The 21163-nt window shown below is 43.4% G+C and overlaps 1 long non-coding RNA gene across 3 annotated transcripts; it reads left to right on the top strand.

Annotated features, from left to right (window-relative positions):
- Positions 1 to 73: 73 nt before the first annotated feature.
- LOC310708374 lies at positions 74 to 20763 on the top strand. Of its 3 annotated transcripts, none has more exons than XR_014526965.1 (6): positions 74 to 1529; positions 2248 to 2321; positions 3657 to 3824; positions 4287 to 4360; positions 14958 to 17219; positions 19660 to 20763. It is a non-coding gene; the product is annotated as an uncharacterized lncRNA (long non-coding RNA). The 3 variants fall into 3 exon arrangements; XR_014526967.1 differs by lacking the exon at positions 4287 to 4360 and having other exon boundaries at positions 13373 to 15691; positions 17141 to 17219; XR_014526966.1 differs by lacking the exon at positions 4287 to 4360 and having other exon boundaries at positions 13373 to 17219.
- Positions 20764 to 21163: the final 400 nt, after the last annotated feature.

A 21163-nucleotide genomic window follows, 5' to 3' on the forward strand; every position in this document is an offset into this window, starting at 1 on the left:
GAGGTTTCAGGAAAGAAAGTGGGATTATTCACCTAAAGGGTGGGGAGGGGGGGAGTTACAGATTCAGGCTACTTGTAATTAATGGGTTGTTCTTGTATGTGTATAAATATATTTTAAAAGCTGGGGGGGGAGTGGGGAGTAGGAAAGTTAGACATTTTAAACTGGACAAAAACAAACAGGGTAAAACCCAGAAAAAAGCTAGCGATAATTAAGTGTACAATCCTGTGTACCCTTAAGTATGACTAAGTCCCATTCAACTTAGTAGGATTTACTTCTGAGTCAACCTGTATAGACTTGGGCTCTGTGTCTCAATGGAATCAAGGAAACCTACAGTGCAATCCTATATATCTCAGAAGTAAGCCCTATCAAAATCAGAGACACTCACTCCCAGGTAAGCGCTTATAGAATTGCGGCACAAAACTAAATACTCCCATCATTATTAATGCATATATGACTTCCTGCCAGGACAGGCTTCTAGGTGGTTTACAAAATACTTAAAAAAAACCCCATTTACACAAAGTTCCATTTTACTTGTAAATAAGTCCCACTGTTTGGATGTACACTCAGAAATAAGTTCCACTGTATCCACTTTGACTTACTCCCAGGTAAGTCATCACAGGATTGAATCTTTAGGTTTGATTAATTTTAAGTGATTGTGCCCAGCTTGTGTCTCCATATTTTTTTTTTTACTTCCAGCAAGAGTGCCTATTTCACAACATATGTTTCCTTTTCGGTCTTTCAGAAATATACATCTAAATAACATATTTGTAAAATGCTCTAAATATTCTTAAACCATGACATGAGCAACGTGACAGAGATTGTTCTTGTTGAAATTTATACCCAGAAAGAGATCAGGGTCTGAATGGGAGCTGCATGTTGTGGTTTGAGCCCATCCATGCACCTCCCCTGCGCACGATCATTTCATACAATAATAAGGTTAGCAAAAGAAGAAACCCCAAAATGCTGGAAGTTAATGCATTTGGAATGCAAGCAGTAGTAGAAATCAGAAAGATTGGCACCAGCAAACTATAGTTCTTTTTCTTAAATGGTATTAAGTATTAATCAAAATGTGGGTTTTGTGCTTGACTTTGGCAGAGGGTTTCTAAAGCAAGCGCATGAGCCACACAAAAGCCTTGTCCTTCCTAACCAGCCCCATTTCAATCAGTGGGAGTTTGCCCATGCATTGCCATGAGCTCCCAGAGGGGCTCCAGAGACCCATTTGGGTTGGGAACTGAAACGCTGCTGCAGAGTCTTTAATTTTATTAATCTTTTAAAGCCCACCGCTTTTGAACAAATGCCCATTTAAAGCAGTTTTGCATAATTACACGTTTCAGTCGCATTTGAGTTGATTCTTAATTTTTATTATTATTATTATCTTGGGTTGCGTGGAAGTGCTCAATTTGCTGAAACTCAGTCCAACCTCTCTCTGTCTTGAGTTCTCTCCCCCCCCCCCCGAGAAGCTTTTGGAATTCTCTGCCTTGCCACAGGAAGCTTTGGTCACGCAGAACTGTTGCCAGCTCCTAGGACTGGTGAGTAAATCATTCTAGCATCTTTCAAATGCTTTCCCTCTGGCTGTTTCTCTGCTGCATTTGTCCCAGAATATCTAGAAGTTGCTCCAGTGCAGGGTATATGCTTCTTTATTTGATGTGTTCCCTTTCGTTATGATCACACAGAGCTGGCCCTGCAGTGTGGCAAGGTGAAGCAGGCTCATAGCTGTCAACTTACAGATTTGAAAATAAGGGACCAGCAGCCTTGAAAATAAGGGATCAGCAGCCAAAATGAGGGATCAACAATTACTTTGATAAAATACATATTTTGTTGCATGCAAATGGCTTTAGATACCTATTAGGTCCATAAATTACCATATAGCATATATTCAACACAAAAAAGCAACAATTTGTTGTTGACAAAGGACAGCTGGACATAGAAAGGGCCCCATTACCTTCAGTAGCTTATTTAAGGGACATCATCAATAAGGGACAGCAGCGGGACATGGCGCTGGGATAAGGGACTGTCCCGCCAAATAAGGGACGCTTGACAGCTATGAGCAGGCTGCTTTGGGGGTGAAATTGAGGGGGCACAGCTGAAAGCAAGAATCGATGACTGAACAGTGCAGCAGGATTTTTCAAAGTGTTTGTCCGAGCATGAGGTGTATGTGCATGTGTGCGCCAGCCATTTGGTGACTTGGTGCAGGCAGCAAAATGCTTTGGACTGGTCATGTAATCACTTCACTTATTCCATTTGCAGAACCACACAAAACACTGCAAAGCCAGCTTCATCGGATTGCCTGTCCTGAATTTTGCTTGGGAATCTACCTGAAGGTATTGTAACAGAGCTGCTTCACACATCACAGATACAATCCTGCCCAAATTAAGCACTTTTATAATACGCTGAGACCGTGTTCATACTGTACACTTAAAGCACCCCCAAAGAATCCCAGAAACTGTAGTTTACTCCTTAAAGGTAAAGGTAAAGGGACCCCTGACCATTAGGTCGAGTCGTGACCGACTCATGGGTTGCGGCACTCATCTCGCTTTATTGGCCGAGGGAGCCGGCATACAGCTTCCGGGTCATGTGGCCAGCATGACTAAGCCGCTTCTGGTGAACCAGAGCAGCGCACGGAAACGCTGTTTACCTTCCCACCGGAGCGGTACCTATTTATCTACTTGCACTTTGATGTGCTTTCAAGCTGCTAGTTTGGCAGGAGCAGGGACCGAGGAACAGGAGCTCACCCTGTCGCGGGGATTTGAACCGCTGACCTTCTGATTGGCAAGTCCTAGGCTCTGTGGTTTAACCCACAGTGCCACCCATGTCCCCCTTGCCGAGCTACAATTCCCAGTACTCTTAACAAACTACAGTTCCCAGGGTTCTTTGGGGGAAGCCATGTGCTTTATATGTATTGAGTGTACATGGAGTTTGATGAGAGTTAAATCCCTCTCCTTGAAATCAGAGGGACCTAACTGGAGTGAGCCCTGCACTTCAGATGTGCATGTGAAATGTTTGTTTCCTCCCGAGAAAGTTAAATGGGAACATGCAGAAATATGTATGTAGGCACACCTGTGAGACCACAGCTCAAAGCTTTGGCTACAGCTCAAAGCTTTATGCACATCCAGTGGCAACCACTGGGTAATGTGAGAAGGGCCCTGTCAGCTTATTGAGACTCGTACATGGATACTGTATACATGAAGGATCAAAGTGAGGGCAGCACAAAACAAATGAATAGTTAAATCAGAGTGTTTGTATCACACATGCACACATGCTTCACACGTGAGATTCTTCCCATAAGTTGCAGCCTTAGACATCCAAGTAAATTCAACATAGCAAATGCAGACTCTGTGGGTTGAAGATCCCAGTCACAATGTTTATGGGTTCTTCCAATTCTGTATAAACTGGGTGTTCTTGAAGCCATCTACATATTGTTTGTCAGGTTACTGGTCCCTTACAGATGCTTTATGCAAGTGACCTAGTTTATGGCACTTGATTCTTGTTGGGTTTGACCACATTCCTTACTGGCTAGTTCAAGTTGCCTTCTCTGGTGAGCTGCTATGGGTCATAAGTGTCTGCTGGATGTAGGAATCATGCATATCACTGGTTATACACATATGCTCTTGCTTTCTTTTTAACCTGGGTTGTTGTTCCCTTGCTCTCTGTCTCAGCTCTGCATCTCATCCCTTGTCAACTCCTGCTTGTCTTAGCTGCATGGGAACTAACCTCTGGGACCCTCCTTTCTGGAGAACCTTCTTACGTCTCCTTGTCTTGTCCTGATGCCTCTAAAGCTTCAACCCTGGGAGCCCATCTTGAACTCTGGAATTTTACCAGGAAAGGTAAGCACTAGAAATCATTAATTTAGTAAGTTGTTATAGACTGTTCCCATTATGGCCAGTTTGACACCTTGTCTCGTCTTGTATATCACTCCAGAATCTGAAAATGATCCTGATTTTTAGTCTTCTGCCTTGAAAAGTCTTGATATGCCTTGCTGGCTTAGAGCAAGGAAATGATACTTGCAATATAAGAAAACCTTAAAGTCTTATGCCTTCATTCCCACTATTGTGAAGGGAAATATTGTGCAGTAGAAGATCACTGCCTAAGCAGGGGTGCAGAAGTGATGGTTTGCAGGCCAAATTTGGCCCCTGGTGCATTTCCTACTAGCTTTCATTTGAAACCACTGCTCAGCTGTTTCCTGAACAGCTGGAGGAGGGAAATTGTGTGGAATGGAGAAAAACCTCCCCTCCTCATGCTCTCTCTCTCTTTCTCCCTCCCACCCCTGACTCTTCCATCCTCTTTAGATTAAAGAGTGCTTTGGGTGACTTCCTGTTACTTTTCACTCTCCAGATCATCCTGCGCTGCCCTTTTAGCACTTGTGAGTAAAACTAGGCCAACCTGCTGCTCTTTTTGGGCCTATCTTTATCATTTGGTGACTGGGGTTTCTTGGGGTCTTCCCGAAAGGTTATATGATGTGGACCTGTGCACACCCTTCTTGCTATTAAAGGTCACTTTAGGACAGTCCATCATTACCTCTTCTCTTCAGTGTTATACTGAACACCCTGGCAAGGCATTTGGCTAGGCCAGAATTTTGATCTGTTCAAGGACAAACAATGAAACTATTGAACCAAAGCATTATTTATTCAGGAATGTATAATATAGCATCACACATGCCCAAATAAACGTGTCCCTGCAGTCTGACTGGTACCCCGATACCTCCTATGATTAATGAGGAATTAGTTCACAGGGGCACAGAAGATATTAGAGAGCAAAGAACTATTCCTAATCTGGCAGAGATTGTCTGCGACATGCCCATCAAATGGTCAGTGAACAAAAATGAATGACAATGACAATCGCTTTTCTCTCCTGAGCCAACCCAGCAAGGGAAGATTGACCTTTGGAGAGCAAATGACATATCACAACCCTTTGTATTTGTTCAGAATTTATACTGTACCCTTTGCCGTGTTCACTCCCACCACTTCTGAAATTCTCATGAACGGTGGACATTTAGGAAAGGCGTGAACTCTGAGGCTGCCCCACCAGTAGAGGTTTCATCCAGAAAATCAAAACAGTATTGGCATCTTTATTGATTCAAGTGCTTCTTAAGAGAAATCTTAGATGTATGAGATGTATGCATGTCACAAACAAGGGACAGAATAGGTTGAAATGGCTTCAAAAAATACATAGGAGGCAAAGGAAGGCAGCACTTTGTGATCATAAGAAGGTTTTACTGTCAGGGTGCTTCTTTGCTTTTAATATCAGGAATGCATTTTTTATTTTGCAAAATGTAAGAGCTAGTGACTGTTTGTCATGGAGCCGGGGGGGAAGTAACTTGCTTCCTAAATGCTACAGCATCCCAGTTGTCAGTTGCCAGGTTGATTTTGTTTTGTTTTGTTTTGTTTCTTTTCTTTTCTTTTTAATCTGGTTTCATTGATAATGCTGTTTTGCTGTATTTTGTTATGGTTTTGACTGTAAGCCACGTTGAAAGGACCTTGCATAAAAATATTTTAAATAAAGGAGGTACTAGTGGCAATGGAGAACCTGGATTTTTGCACCCTGGTTATAGCAGCAGTAGCAGTTGTTATTAGCCCACGAAGTAAACTTGTACATGTGTGTGGATGCGAAAAGGAAGGAAAACAGAGGACAGAGCTCCCGGCCCCTGAGTTCCTCATCCACTGAGCGAGGGGACCCTGCAGAGGCCGGTCCTGCTTCTGAGAGCTCTCAGGATCTGGCGCCAGAATACAGTTCCTTTACCTGATCCATGGAGTATAGTGTCAAGGCCTCCTCTGTGTTCCCTCATCTTCCATGAGTAGTTCAGGACTGGAGGGTGTGATGTGAGCTTCTACTCTCTTCTCTCCAGTCCCAATGCCATTGCAGGGGTTTGTCTTGGGATAGCGGAGGGCAAACAACATTCAGCCCCTGAATCCAAGGCACCTCTCCATGACAATGTTGGTGAGCTTTCGAGCTTTCAGAATCCATCCTATGGTGTTTGACAGGCCTCTTGCTTCCCTTCAGCCATATCTTCTTTGACTTCTGGTGACTGAGGATGGTGCCTGATTGCTGCTCTCTGTTGACAGGGATTTTGAAATGATAGCTCGTGAGTACAAGCCTGGTTCCACAGCAACAGGTGTGTGTGGGCAGTGGGGGTCAATCTGTTCCTTGCTTTTATTCATCAGGGGAGTCTACTATGAATAGACAGCCTCACCATGCCAATGTTTTCTCATTCCTCATTTTTGCATCCTCAGAGAGTGGTGGTGGTGGGAACACGAGATGTGCTAAGTCAACGTTTTATCGAACAGGGAGACCCATTCTACAGACTTCAACTCCCCTCATCCTGCAGCATTTGCAGCTGCCTCACTTTGCCTAATAGTTAGGGCTAGCCCTGTGTACTTGTGCTATTGGGTACATGCAATCTTCCCTTGGGTGCAGTTCTCTGCATGTAGGATGGCCATTGATGGGGAACATGCGTTGGTGATGAAGGGCACCCATAAATGGGCAAGGGAGGGGAGTATGTGAGAGGGAACTGGATTATTCTTCCAAGTGACCAATCATTTGGACAAAAGCTTCATTAACAGTGAAATCATTATATGTATCTAGTCAGAAGTAAACCCCTTTGCATCCAGTCAGTCTTATTTCTTTAAGACACTTATATGGGTTACAGCAGAATTATGGAATTAATTGTTAAAATATTATTGAAGTTTTGATGGCAGGTTTTTTCTGCAGCTTTAACTATTTTTTTTTTAAAAAAATGAGATTTCAAGTATTGTAATGAAAGCAATGTTAGTGTAGAAAACCAACTTCTGAAGAATACATGATTTATGTTACTGTGTCTGTCTTTGCACCTGCCTATCCCCGAAGCTATTCAAGTTTTTCTTATTCAGATTTGGTTTCCAAAATAATCCAAACTGGTAATAACCTCACCACAATTAAATCCAACAGCCTCTGGCGAAGCTAATCTGATCGTCAGTAGTAACATCTAAATTAGCCCAAAATAATTACAGAAACAAGATTCAAAATCAGGGAGAGAAATGGAAGCATTAATTGGGCACATGTGAGGAGGCAAATGTTTTTTGAGCAAACGTCCTGTCGAATGGGAACATTCTAGTGGTGCATTTTCTGGGCTGGCTTCTTGAACAAACCTGTTTCCAATGGTATAGATTTTGCTTTGTTTGATAAATGGCCATTCGCTCAGCTGAATTTGCATGGTCACATTGGCAAAGTGAGCAGTAGGGGCCTTTGTGTGGAATGTCAGATAGTTTTTGTTCTCTAGATGTGCTCAGCGACAGCCAACGTATACTTGATCTCATTTTTGTGGGTTGCCTAGACAGGGAAACATGACGAATTGTAGGCTATATTTTTCCTCTTTTTGTCAGGGCGCTGAAATGGCAAGGCAGCTCTCCCTGTAGACCCGTGAGTAGTTGCTAGAGGAGGTATAATAATGATCTCCTTCTTAACTAAGGCTTTGATTATTCCAGAACTGGAATCACCAACCTTTTTGGGCTCTTGGACCCATTTGCAAACCAGAGAAACTGTTGTTGGCGGGCATCCTCAACAACCAATCATTTCCCCAAACCTATTTGATTGGCTACAAGGCGAAGGAAGGGGGAGGTGACCCTGTGAGCACCAGGGAAGGTCTCTTGGGGGAGCATCTGTACTCATGGGCACCATGTTGGTTACGCCTGCTCTAGAACATGGAGAGGGACTTTTCTTACCTGTAGCCCAATCAATATAACTGGAGATGATGTCTGCCCTTCTACTTGTATTGATTGATGGAGATAGGGAACAATGGAGTGGTGTTTTTTGGCACAGCCTGTTGGTGTATTCTTCCTTTGAGGATGTCAAAGCATGCATTTGCAGGGAAAGAGCCAAAGCTTAGTGGTATAATATGTGCCTTGCAATTAGGAAGCTCCAGGTTCAATCCCTAGTATTTTGAGATTGGATCTCAGGTAGAAGGACTGAGTTACTGAGACCCAGACAGCTACTGCACTCAGACTAGACTGCACTGCGCTCAATGAACCAATGGTTTGACTCAGTCTAAGGCAGCTTAATTTTATTTATACCCCTCCTTTCTTTCAACATGGGACCTGTCTGACCTGAGACAGTGTACAGGGAGTTCCTGGGTGGCTGCCCATACAGGCACTGAGCGGTTCAGTGGTATCCTCATGTACCTTCAGACCATACACTAGGACAATATGTTTTCTGCTTTCCTCTTCTGTAGTTTCTGTTCATTTAATGCATCTCTCAGTGTTTAAGTCAGATTGTAAAAGAGAGACGGGCGAGGAGAAGGCTAGGGAGGGTAAAAGTGAGCAAATCATTTTGAAGTTCCATGATTGTTAAAATTGTCACCAGGACTTGGTGGTTATCAAAACTGGCCCAAACTGGAGCAGCAGTCCTCCAAGTTATTCTGGCAACTAAGGCAGAGAATCCCACAAGGGGAATTTTGAATTAAACTTATGGCATAGCTCAGTGTGTGTGTGTGCCTTTTCCAGTGAGTAGGTATGCTGTCAAGTATCAAAATAATACTATTACCTTGGACTTCATATGTATTAGAGAGACTCTCTGTTTGTTGATAGCAATCAATACAATGTCAGATATGTCTGGCTCTGAGGTTCGCTAGAAAAGAGGAAGGAAAAAGGAGTGGTGTTTGTCGTACTATTCCAAATCACTGAGATGTTAATGGTTTTATTGCCCTCGGGAATAAATCTACACAGATAATAACTAACATTGCTAACAAATTTCTGCCCTTTCACAATGCCCAGAACCAACTCTGTGTGGCAAATGCCTTGCTAAGCCCAAGTTTATGTAACTGAAGTGCTCATGCACTTGCCCCCTGTTTCCCCGACCTCTTCTTCTGTTCCCTCACTTGTGTTGAATTTTAGATTGTAAATAAAAATGAAATGGCAATTATTATTTTTTCAGAGTGTAAACTCCTCAGGGCAGTGATGTGTCTTTTCGTAAGACACATCTGTAAAGCGTGCACCCGTTAATGGCTCTCTGCTGCTGCTATTGTTGTGATGGCAGATCCAAACTTCCCATGTGTGGAACTCTGCTGTGGGAGGGAGAAGCAATATTTGCTGCTTCTGCCTTCTTCCTGCAGCCCCTGGACCTCCCTCAAAATCTCCTCTGGAGAACTGGAGAATTCTCCAAAAACCCTGTGGGAGGAGTTGTGGTGGTGGTTGCGCAGGAGGGAAGCAAATCAAGTGAAAATGGCCACCTTCTCTTCCCACCAGTGGCAGCCCTCACTAGATCCCAGTCCCTTCCATGAATGGAAGAAAGGACATTTGCAGAAGGACAGTTCTGGATCCAGCCCATCGCCCCACTATGAGCAGCAGCAATACTAGCATAGGAGGAAATTATCACCATCTTAACCACCCCTTCACATGATTTCCCTTCTCTTAAAAAGTGAAGCAAAAACAAACAAACAAACAAACAAACAAACAGTCACACACCAGCCTTAATATATAGAAGTCCCCACATTTATAATTCAATTTCCTTGCAGCAGTTTTGTGAAGCAATCCCTGAACTTGATTGTTCCCTGATTGGCACAGTGGCTCCCCACACAGGAACCTTTGCCGGCTTGGTCTTTCCACAACTGTTCTGCCCCCCAACCTGAGGTGCACAAGAAGAATTAGAAAGCAAACAAATGACATCTTTACAGAGAGTGAGAATTCCACCCCCCCCAAGTTGACCGGTCTCCCTCAATTTCTCACTCCATTAACTAGCAACACTTTAAGGCAATTATATTACATCAAAGGATGATTTTATTATGGAAAGTAATTACAAGGAACAAGAAGGAGGAAAAGAAAGTGAGAGGCTTGAGTTGGCCAGCCTTCTCAGCAGTTTATAGCACCTACTCTGTACTTCCATTCCAGGGGAAATGGTCATCTGTTCCCTACAAATCTTTGGACTGATTCCATCTGGGAATTCACCATTGATTTAGGACATTTCCACTGCCAAGAACAGAAAAGCCTGCTGGATCAGGCCAATGGCCCATCTAGTCCAGCATCTCAACAAACAGGTTGAGAGCCAGTGTGGTGTAGTGGTTAAGAGCAGTAGACTCGTAATCTGGTGAACCGGGTTCGCGTCTCCCCTCCTCCACATGCAGTTGCTGGGTGACCTTGGGCCAGTCACACTTCTCTGAAGTCTCTCAGCCCCACTCACCTCACAGAGTGTTTGTTGTGGGGGAGGAAGGGAAAGGAGAATGTTAGCCACTTTGAGACTCCTTCGGGTAGTGATAAAGTGGGATATCAAATCCAAACTCTTCTTCCTCATCATCATCCTGTTCTCACAGTGGCCCACCAGATGCCTGTGGAAACCCTGCAAGCAGGATTTGAGCATAAGAGGACTCTCCTCCTGTGGTTTCCAGCAACTGGTATTCAGAAACAATGCTGTCTGCAGCTGTGAAGGCACGGCATAGCTGTCATGGTCTACAATCATCTACCAGCTCTCTCCTCCACAAACTTCTCTTTTATTATTATTTATTAAATTTGTATAATCCTCTTTAAAAAAGCAGTTTTGCTGTGGGATTCCGTCACATACTGGCAAATTCAAGATACACAATTAGACTTGATCTGAAGGTCTTATCCAAGAAACCTCCCCCCCCCCCCACATATTAAACTTTTTGCAAAAGGGAAAGGGATGAGCAAATGGTGCTGTGAAGTGTGGGATGAGACTGGCTCGACACAACATTGTCTAACCTCCTCACAATCTAATCAGGAGGAATACTCACTAAACTGCCAATGTTATCTAATAATGTCCTTTCAGGATGAACGCTCAACAAACAGGTTGTCAGGAAGCACACTTTAGTTTGTCCAATTTACCCTTTCTGAGGGGAACAAAAGGCAATGTTACTCTCCTTTTCTCACTCTGAATACCAAATGGGAACTAGGATTTCTTGGGGCAGGACAGATTAGGAGAGATACAGTTTAATTGCAGAGCTGGGGATAATTTCCTGGTTTGTTAATACTTTTGTAGGGAGTTTGGGAGCCGGGACACTCTGGGAACCTCTCAAGATGATATCAATGCAGGGCCTGGATGTTCTCCCCTTACAGAACTACAAATGTGGATGAATTAAAGTCCAAGCCCACCAAATAAATAGAATGCCCAAATGGGATTTCACCCAATGTTGGTCACAGCTCTATCTCAGAGATGGGGAACCTTTGGCTCTCCAGATGTGGGTGGACTACGTCTCCCAGCATCCCTGACCATTGGTCATGTTATGGGAGTTGAGAGCTCATGTCCTGCCTGCTGGCTTCTCATAGGCATCTGGTTGGCCCACTTTGGACCGCATGCTGAGCTAGATATGCCTTTGGTCTGATGCAGAAGTGCTCTTCTTAAAGCAGGAGGAGTAGAATAAAGTGGGCTGCCCCTAGATGTGGTGTATCACAGAAATGGAAAGACGACTGCCTGAGAGGGGGTGGTTATTGGGTTGTTTTTATTTTGATTATGTATTTTGTGGTTTTATTTATTGATTTTATTCTGTGAACTGCCCTGAGACCTCCGGGTATAGGGTGGTATATAAATTCAAATAATAATAATAATAATAATAATAATAATAATAATAATAATAATAATAATACTTTGGGAGTCAAAACTGCATGAATGTAAAATGGAATACAACAAGTCCTTGGGAAAGTTTGAAAAGCAGGCTCATCAGTCTGAGAGACCCTAACCTAGACAAATGGCTGTGACAACTGAGTCCCATTTCTCTCTCTTTTTAACTTCCTCAGTGATCAGATGCAGTTTCTGAGAGAGCAGTGAGGACAACTGTGGCCTCAAGCTGAGGAGATTTCTAATTTTGCTGACCTTCATTTTTTGCTACATGATCTATCTTCAGGATGGCTTTTTGTCCCTTGTGTGAACATATGTGGACTTCTTCAGTGATAACAATTCAGCCTGTTTCTTCTGTTATAAAGGATCAGGGTGGGAGATGGTAATAATGCTCTTTTTCTTGCCAAGCGGGTGGAATGTATCCTCTCTCCCTCTTCCACAATTTGGAAATAATTGCAAGCATATTCTTTCATTGAATTGGTTGTAGCAGATATTCTCCCCCAGACACTTTATTTCAGGGCAAACAAAGAATTGTACAGGCTGCCTTGCTTCCTTCACTGTTGGGGAACACTCCAGTCACACAACCTCAGTGTACAAGTGGAGCATGCTGCAGCACAGAAAAGACTGGGGCAGCCCATGCTCATGAGAAGGTCTAAGTGGTCAGTGCATCTGGCTGTAAGGTGGGTTAGGCTGAGAGGCAGCGACTGGCCCAAGGTCACCCAGTGAGCTTCATGGCCAAGTGGGAATTTGAACCCTGGTCTCCCAGGTCCTATTCTGACACTTACCACTATACAACACTGTTGCCAATAGGCTTCACAGCTGCAGATCATAGTGGGCACAATTTTTGGTCCATTCTCCAAATGTCTGGCTGCAAATGATTGGCATAGCTAGGCAATGGTTCTATAATTTTATCTCCTTTTCTTCAGTTGCTTCATGTTACTAGCAGCTGTCTTAGTCTCACGTTTCTTCTTTCCACATCATTCCATCACATACCTGAAAGATGCAAGTGCTAACTTGATGATAGAAGGAATCATCTCCCTTTCCAGAATAAGAACTTGATAGGATGCAGTTTGGGAAGAATGTGTGTGTGTGTGTGTGTGTGTGTGTGTGAGAGAGAGAGAGAGAGAGAGAGAGAGAGAGGAGGCAGGGGCTCACATGAGCCTCAGACAGCAGGGCCAATGGTCAGAGATGATGGGAATTGGAATCTAACAACTTCTGAAGAGCTACAATGTGTTTTGATTTCCAATACTGCTGAATGCCACCTGATTGCTTTGTGGATCATTTATAATCAGGGCTTTCACCCCAGCCAGAACTGACTAGAACTCAGTTCTGACCCCTCTCAGGTGGGCCCCATTGCCATTATAAGAGAATAAGGGAGCTGTTCATGGAGATTTCCGGCAACTCTTTTTCTAGAAAAATGGCACTGTTTATAATACTTCATTCAATGCTTATTTTTCAAGTGTGTTTAATTAAAACGAGGAAGGCTTTCAAACTAACTGCGCTTAGCATTGGGACATCAGAGCATGTTAACTGTAGATTAATAAATTGACCCCAGATAACATAACCCTGCTTCATCCACTCTCTTAACCCCAGAGCTTAAGCAGTCTTTTCATCTCTGTGTCATCAAAATTTATACAAAGCAGGAATCAAATGCAAATCCTCAAGAAGCTGGAACTTTCTGTGGAAACTGCTAGAAAATGTTTTCAGTCTTAAATGGAGGAAAGGTAAAGAGATGTTCATAGACAAGAATACCAGCAGCGCAATGCTGAAATCTGTCCTCCGATTTCTCAGTTTTTAAAATTCCACTGCAAAAAACCAACTTCCATTCCAACCTTCACAGGGCACTTTAGAATTCCTTTAGGATTTTGGTGAGTGCTGGGTTGAGCCTATTTTATTCTTGTGAAGTGACTGTGGGTTATGTGTCTGTTTTTCTCCCCCCACCCCATGAATTGATCATATTTGGGCTTTACTGAGAGAGACAACATTTTGTGGCATCTATACAGTTCAGTTGAAAAGATCAGTTGACCCCAATACATCTGTACATGTGCATACCTGCTGTCATCATCTGATTGGCAGGTAGGGCTGAATGGAGACTTAATTCAGTAGGATTCCTCCCTCTAATAAGGTGTTGGCACCATCTTGTTGGCCAGAGTTATGTTCACAGGGCAGGCTCACATGGGAGTTTTTGTATTCATGGAACATTTTTCCGAGCCCTCTGCAGCCTCCCTGGCTGCCAGGGCTTCCTAATCTGAATAAACCCCATGGGATAAGTTACTTAATGATCTCTTCCCCCGAGCTTTGTTTGACGCCTGGGAGGCCTTCCCCAAGCACCAGAGATCAGTGCAGTCACTGAGTTTATTTTTAATGCAAGTCCAGACCACTCGAGCATACAAACCACTGGTCAATGGGTCTTACGAAGCCCCTTGCTAAGAGCTGTTCATCGAGTATATGTTGTCACACCCACTATGTATTCCCAGTGGACCAAATTATATGTGTAAGCAGCCTTCAAACAATATATATATAAAAGTGCAGCAGGGTTAAACTTTTTCTGTGAGGGATGTGGTGGAATACAATGACAACAAAGCAGTAATATCAATCAAATAGGGGATCTTGAAAATCAGCCCATGATTTAGCCCCCCTTTGTCCTGTCCTTTTGGGGGAACAATTTTATGCACCCCAGTTTGGAGGATACTTCAACTGTACACATGCAATCAGTAATATTATTTGCCTTTTTGCTTCCATGTAGCTTATGAGCTAAAGACATCCTGTAGTAACTTCTCATTAACAGGTGCCTTATTAATATTGATGGTTTCTGCAGTTTAACTTTCTGTGGCAAGGTGGACCCCCACAGCTTCTCCTTTTCCTCTAAAAATAAAACCAAGTGTGCTGAACCTAGCTATGACTGCCTTAGTTGTTGGGTAATGCTCTCATTTAATGGCTTTATTTAGATCCATTTTCTGTATGCAAATCCTTAGGATTTGGCTTTGCAGCAGCCAGTTTAAAGCAGTGTTCATCCAGCCAGCTGCATTTATTCAAGAACTCTGCATGTCCTGCTTTTTCATCACCTCTCTTACAGGCCTGTGTGTGATGCAGACATTTTGATGGCCCTCTGTTGTTGTTTTTTGCATTCGCATGCTGGATTCTTACTTCATTAGCGATACAAGCAGCATGTTCATAGCCCACCACACACTGTGCATGTCATCCAGCAATGAATGTCTGATATTCTCTGAAATCATAGTTGACGGCTGGAGTACAAGCCCTGAATTTGGGAAGCTGACATTTAATGTTGCGGTCTTAAAACTTATCAACAAAGACTTCAGGTTTTCCTTAAGATCTGTACTTCAAAAACAAAACTGGAACACTCTAAAATTTCAAAGTTGAATCCTGATTCTCTTCCCTAAATTTGAACTTGTGCAACATTTCAGCTTGTTGACCATACCGCCAGGTCCCAGGGTCATCATGGACAAACAAATCAATGCCCATCATTGCCCTGTGCATCTGCATGGAGTCTTGTCTCCAGTTTCTTTAAATGAATCTCCAGGTGAGTGGGCTTGGAAAAGTAGGGACCAAGTATAGAAGTGTCTATTTTTGAAAGTGATATTCTTCAAATTTACTGACAAATGTCTAACCATCTAAGAAAATACAGGTGCTGAGGAATGAACAGGGTGATGGAGGATTTTCAGCTGCTTTCCAGTTTCTTCTTAGTAAGAACTGTTTGACAGTGGAATGGTCTCCCTTGGGAGGTTGTGGACTTGCCTTCCTTGGAGGTTTCCAAGCAGAGGTTGGGTGGGCATCTGTCATGGATGCTTTAGCAGAGACTCCTGTATTGCAGGGGGTTGGACAAGATTACCCTTGGGGTCCCTCCCAACTCTGCAATTCTATGATTCTTCAAGTTTAGAAATGCATATTCCTTTTTTTCTGTACATTTCCCAGTATTTTCTGCTTTTGTTTTTTTCTGCTTTTGTCCCCCCCCCCCCGCTTTTGTCTTCAGCTTAGATTAAATGTACCTGGAAAGAGTTCATTCTGCAGAAGAACTGGCTGCTCTCCAAGAGAGGTCGAGCAGCTCTACTCAGTAACCTGCTCAACTCAAGCAGCTTGGTTAGCAGTCTGCCTACGCTGTAGTTGACTCTTGGTGTGGGATTATTGGATGGAAGGAAAGGTGAGTGGAATCAGTCCCCTCGTTCATCCAGTTCAATACCAACAATACCAGAATTTGCCAGCCTGTGGCCCTCCAGACATTGCTGGAATACAACCCCCACTAACCCCAGGTAGTATGACCAATGGTCAGCAACATGTGGAGGGTCAGAGGTTAGCAACCCCAGTTAGCAGTGGCTCTCTGGAGAATTTCAGACAGAAGATTCATTCCCAGTACTGCCTGCAATGGCCCTTTCCCATCTCTCTGGGTGTCTGCATGACTGCTTCTATTTACCTGGGTGAGCAGTGCCAGTGGGAAAGAGCCTGGTTTATGGAGAACATATACAGTTGATGTCAGGAGTGGGAGTCAGGAGAAGGAGCATGGCAATAAATCACACAGAGTCAGTGAAGTTAACCTCTTTAAAGAAGGAAACATGGTCAGCTCAGGAGGCTAAGCCTAGAGAGCACAGCAATTTGTCCTGGTAGATCTTGCCCCAATGAGGAAGTTGTGGAGACTGAAGATCCCTGCCTTCCCAACAGTTGCCTAAGTCTCCTCCTCTCCCAGGTTCTTCCCAAGCAATCAGAGACTCTGCCGCTGTGCCTGTCCCTGCTCCTATCTCTTCATACCTCTTCTGGTTCTGGGAGACCAGGGGAGAGGGGAGCTGGTCACAGCAGGAGGGGGAGAACCCTCTGGCTTCTTCATCAGCCTGACTCATCTCTGCCTCTTGGTCCCCCTTTGCAGCCTCCGCTTCTGCCTCTGATTCTGAACTGCTGTCTAGCACATACTCTTCCTGCTCATTATACCCTGTTGCGTCTTCAGCTTCCGACACCTCCTCCTTCCAGTCCACCCTCTCTTCTCCCCCCGACCAGTCATCGTCACCCCACCACCAATCCCCTAGCTCAGAGCCTTCTTCCCTGGGGATTCCCTTGGTGGGGGGGTTTCCCCAGCTGGCACCTCCCACTGCTCCTTGGCATCCGGCCAGTCCATGACAGTTGAGCACGTCTCCCCGTAACCATTATGACAGCAGAAGGGTGATTCTGCATGTATCAAATACATCATTATACACTAAGGTCTCTATTCCCCACCCCGCTTGTCACCTGATGTGGTCCCTGTGGATACGCTAGAGCTCCCATTTGAACTCCAGAGTCCCATTGAGACTCTGGCAACAGTGTTTATGTGCTATTCTAATGCTGGTTTGAGCAGCCTAAGTGCTTTTTAATGCATAGCATTACAGCGAGTGTGCCTTATTCTATCCCTTGTTGAATGGGTGTCTGGAGGAATGTAATTCCAGTCTCTTGCTTCTGCACATCATTATTTACAAGACACAGGAACATGACCACACCAAGCATGGAGAGAGCCACTATCAAGCTGTAATTTGGCAACTGGCATGTGTGTGAGTGCAAGGAGCAGATCCATCCTCTTCAGGCTGGATGTATGCACGAGATGGGCTAATACTTTTCTTTATTTCTGTAGAGCAGCAGTGGGGAGCCTGTTTCAGCCCGAGGATCACATTGCCTTCTGAAAAACCTATTTCAGGCCACCTTCCAAATTCGTACGTATATCTGAATTGTGCAGTGCAATGTTCTCCATGCAAACAACATGTACAAAGTTGCATATATTTTGGGAAAGTAAGCATAGAAATCGATGTATTATTGATGTATGATATGGTTGCATGAAATTAACATAGAAGTATGCATAGCATTGGGAGAAATTCCTTGTAAAAATGTTCACACCAGTCAAAACACAGTAAAAAACTGTGTTTATTAGGAGAAATTCACATTAAAATGCTGAATAATTTTCATGACAATAACAATAATAATCCATACATTGCTGCAGCAATGTGGAGAATTGAATTTAAGGCTGGAAGCAATGAGAAACTGAGAGAACCAAAACTGCCAGGTGTTTCTAACCCTAGTCCGACTGCTATTCCAAAAGGTGTAGATGCTGCAAGTCCCACCCACCCTGTCAAGCTGTTTCTCCCACATCTTCCCTTGCTTCCACCCATCATGAGCTCCTCCTATCTGCTGCATCTCAGCCACTTCCACGGAGGGCCCTCTTATTAGCCATTGTAGCTAAATGGAAATTCAGAGGTGGGCTACCTATGAATAAGCCTTGATTGTGAGGACAAACTAGAATGGAAGGCCATTCTTACCAGTGGGCAATGTCTGGCTGCTGTTGCAAAGGCAAGGCTGGTCATCGTTTGACCCAGCACAACCTTAGGTCCTGATGCAGCTTTCACCAACATGGCACCCTCCAGATGAAGGGGCAGGGTACCCAATGTGCTGCCCTCCTGTTGTTGCTGATCCAATTCCCATCAGTCCCAGCCAGTACAGCCCAATGGTCAGGGAGGATGGGAGTCATAGAACCATAGAAGGGGCTCCAAGCGCCATCTAGTCCAACCCCCTGCAATGCAGGAATCTCAGCTAAAGCATCCATGACAGGTGGCCATCCAACCTCTGCTTAAAAACCTCCAAGGAAGGAGAGACGACCACCCCTTGTGGGAGTCTGTTCAACTGTTGAACAGCTCTTCGAAAGATTTTTTTAAAAAAGTTATATTTTATTAATTTTCCATACATTCATACCACATTACAATTTCTATTAAATTTTCCATTTTTGACTTCCTTCGGCTTCTCTGCCAATCATCCAAATTTTAACTTCTTTAATTACGCATTTCCAAATTTTGCTATTGCCTTTATACCTACCCCCCACTTCTATTTTGCCTTTTTACAATATTTCTTATGCTGTTACAGAGCTTCTCTAAATGCCACTAGCATTATTCCATTATCACTTATACATTCCCAGTATTCAACTAATTTTCCCCAGTCCTTGATGAACTTTTGATCTCGTAGATATCTGATCTTCCCAGTCAGTTTATCAAGTTCTGCATAGTCCATCAGCTTCATTCTCCACTCCTCCAATGTTGGTATTTGTTCTTGTTTCCATTTCTGGGCCAGTAATATTCTTGCCGCTGTTACTGCATATTGGAAAAGTTTATGGTCTTTTCTATTTATTTCATTACCGACAATTCCTAAAAGAAAAGCCTCTGGTTTCTTAACAAATGTATATTTCAACATTTTTTTCCAACTCATTATATATCAACTCCCAGAAGCTTTTCACTTTCTTACATTCCCACCACATATAATGAAATGTACCATCTTTTTCTTTACATTTCCAACACCTCTTACATGTTTTGTACATTTTTGCAAGTTTTACTGGTGTAATATACCATCTATATATCATTTTCATAACATTTTCCTTTAATGCAGTACATGCAGTAAATTTAATACTTTCATTCCATAATTTTATCCAGTCGTTAAACTGTATATTATGACCAATATCTCTGGCCCATTTTATCATGACTGATTTAACTTCGAAAGATTTTCCTGATGTTCAGTCAGAATCTTCTTTCTTGTAACTTGAAGCCATTGTTTCGAGTCCTACCCTCCAGAGCAGGAGAAAACAAGCTTGTTTCGTCTTCCATGTGACAGCCCCTTAGATATTTAAAGATGGCTATCACATCTCCTCTTAGTCTCCTCTTTTCCAGGCTAAACATACCCAGCTCCTTGCAGTAGGCAGAGGTGGATTTAGGGGTAATACAACCAGTTTGGTTGTACTGGGCGTGGAGCTTAGGGGATGCCACAACTATGATGTAGAATGGAAGGCATCAGATTCTGGCACCCCACATGGACGCCACTGAATTTTGAGACCTACTGCAGTAGGTATCACTTGCAGGCTGCGCTTGCTGCAATTCCCTCTTCTACACAATTATTGAAAATGCAGGGACTTCTGCATCTGGCTATCCTAACTGGAGGCACTTTCCCTGATGTGGATGAATGAATGGTGGACTGGATTGAATTCTGCCAACTGGGGATTGCTCCGCATGGCAAGGTGCTCATGTGAAATGTGCGACTGCACCAGTGTGTACTGCACCAGGACAACAGGCCAGTTCCTTTGCCCATTATGCCTCAGTAACACCATGTTTCTTGTTACAGGAACACCCTCCCTCTCTGCTTGACTTGGGGGTGGTGGGATGCTCTATTGCTCCTAACCCCTACTCTGCTGGAGGAGACACAACAGTATTATGGTGCCATCTCGTGGCCATAGCAAGTAGGGGCATTTAACAGCAATGCCGCTTGAGAGAGTCACATTGAAACTGTCTTCCATATCATTGGACGTGTCCACCTGAAACATGTGGCAGCTGCATCACAAAGGACACATTTCTGACTGATGAAGAGAAACCAAATCTGACAAAAGAGCGACAAGATCTGCTGGGGAACAATTGGTGAAATGTTCATGACAATGAACAAGTTTAATGTTTTTGCAAAGGTGATGTCAATAGCCTGGTGACCTTGTCATCTGCCTGATTAATTGATGTCCTGTTGCTTTAATATTTGTATGCACAGATTTTGAAATGAAAAGATGGCTGCATATTCCAATAGAGAGGTGGGATGTTTGCACTTTAGAAGCCTCTACCTCATTACTGCCTTCTGTTGTTGTTCTTGTTTTTCATGCCATGGGGTTGCTGAAGGGGGATTACACTACATTAAATCACATGGCGCTTTACATTTTCAATCATCTATTTGCCCAGAAGCAAATAAAACAAATACAGTATAGTGCAGGACATCAGTTTCAGAACTCTGGGCTGGTTCATGAAATATAGCTCTCCAGCGCCACACCATGCTTGGGACAGCTTTTCTCTGTCCTTATCTCTGAGAATTCCTACTATTGTGGGGATAGTCAGTCTCTTGCAGATTTGGGATTATAGAGGCAAGGCAAATTTTAGGTTTGAGATTTTTTTTTTAAGTTTTGGATTGAAAAAATGGCTGCAGCTTTATTCAAATCTCAATGAAAAGGCATGTGGTTATGCAGAGTTCAGTCAAGCAGCAAATATCACATTATGTACCCACTCCTTATAAACAGGCCATCCTGCCTTCCAGACAGGAGCTGCCCATGTTTGCATATCTGTGTCTGCAGTGAGAGTCATAATGGAACGTGCTGTGGCTGGTGGGAAATGGCCTCGGATGTTTTATGACTTCCCATTATTATACCAATAGACAGCACCACCACTACAACAAGAATACAATGGTGTGGTTTTTTTTATTTAAAAAAACACATTTATTTGATTCCCCACCCCACTTATGGTTCAAAAGTACCACTCAAGGCACCTTTCAAAATTTAATTTTACAAATACAATTGCATTAAAGCAACAGTCAACCAAGGAAACAGGAGCAGTGGTTAAAAGCAAGCATAAAACTGGAATTCAATTAGGTTTTACTCAGACCCACAGAAATATATAGTCTTAAACATGTTCATTAGTTTCAGTGGGTCTGTTCTAAATAAAACTAGCTGAATACCCCCCATTACCATAAAAGCCTAATAGAATAAAGTGGACATCCAATGAAAAACAATGAGGGAGGGAGTCAAGCGTACTTTATAGGGCTAAGCATTCCATAATCTGGGGGCAGCCACTAAGAAGCCCCCCCAACCATAGGAGCC

Source organism: Podarcis liolepis, assembly GCF_965112155.1.
Source record: "Podarcis liolepis genome assembly, chromosome: 5".
NCBI lineage: Eukaryota > Metazoa > Chordata > Lepidosauria > Squamata > Lacertidae > Podarcis > Podarcis liolepis.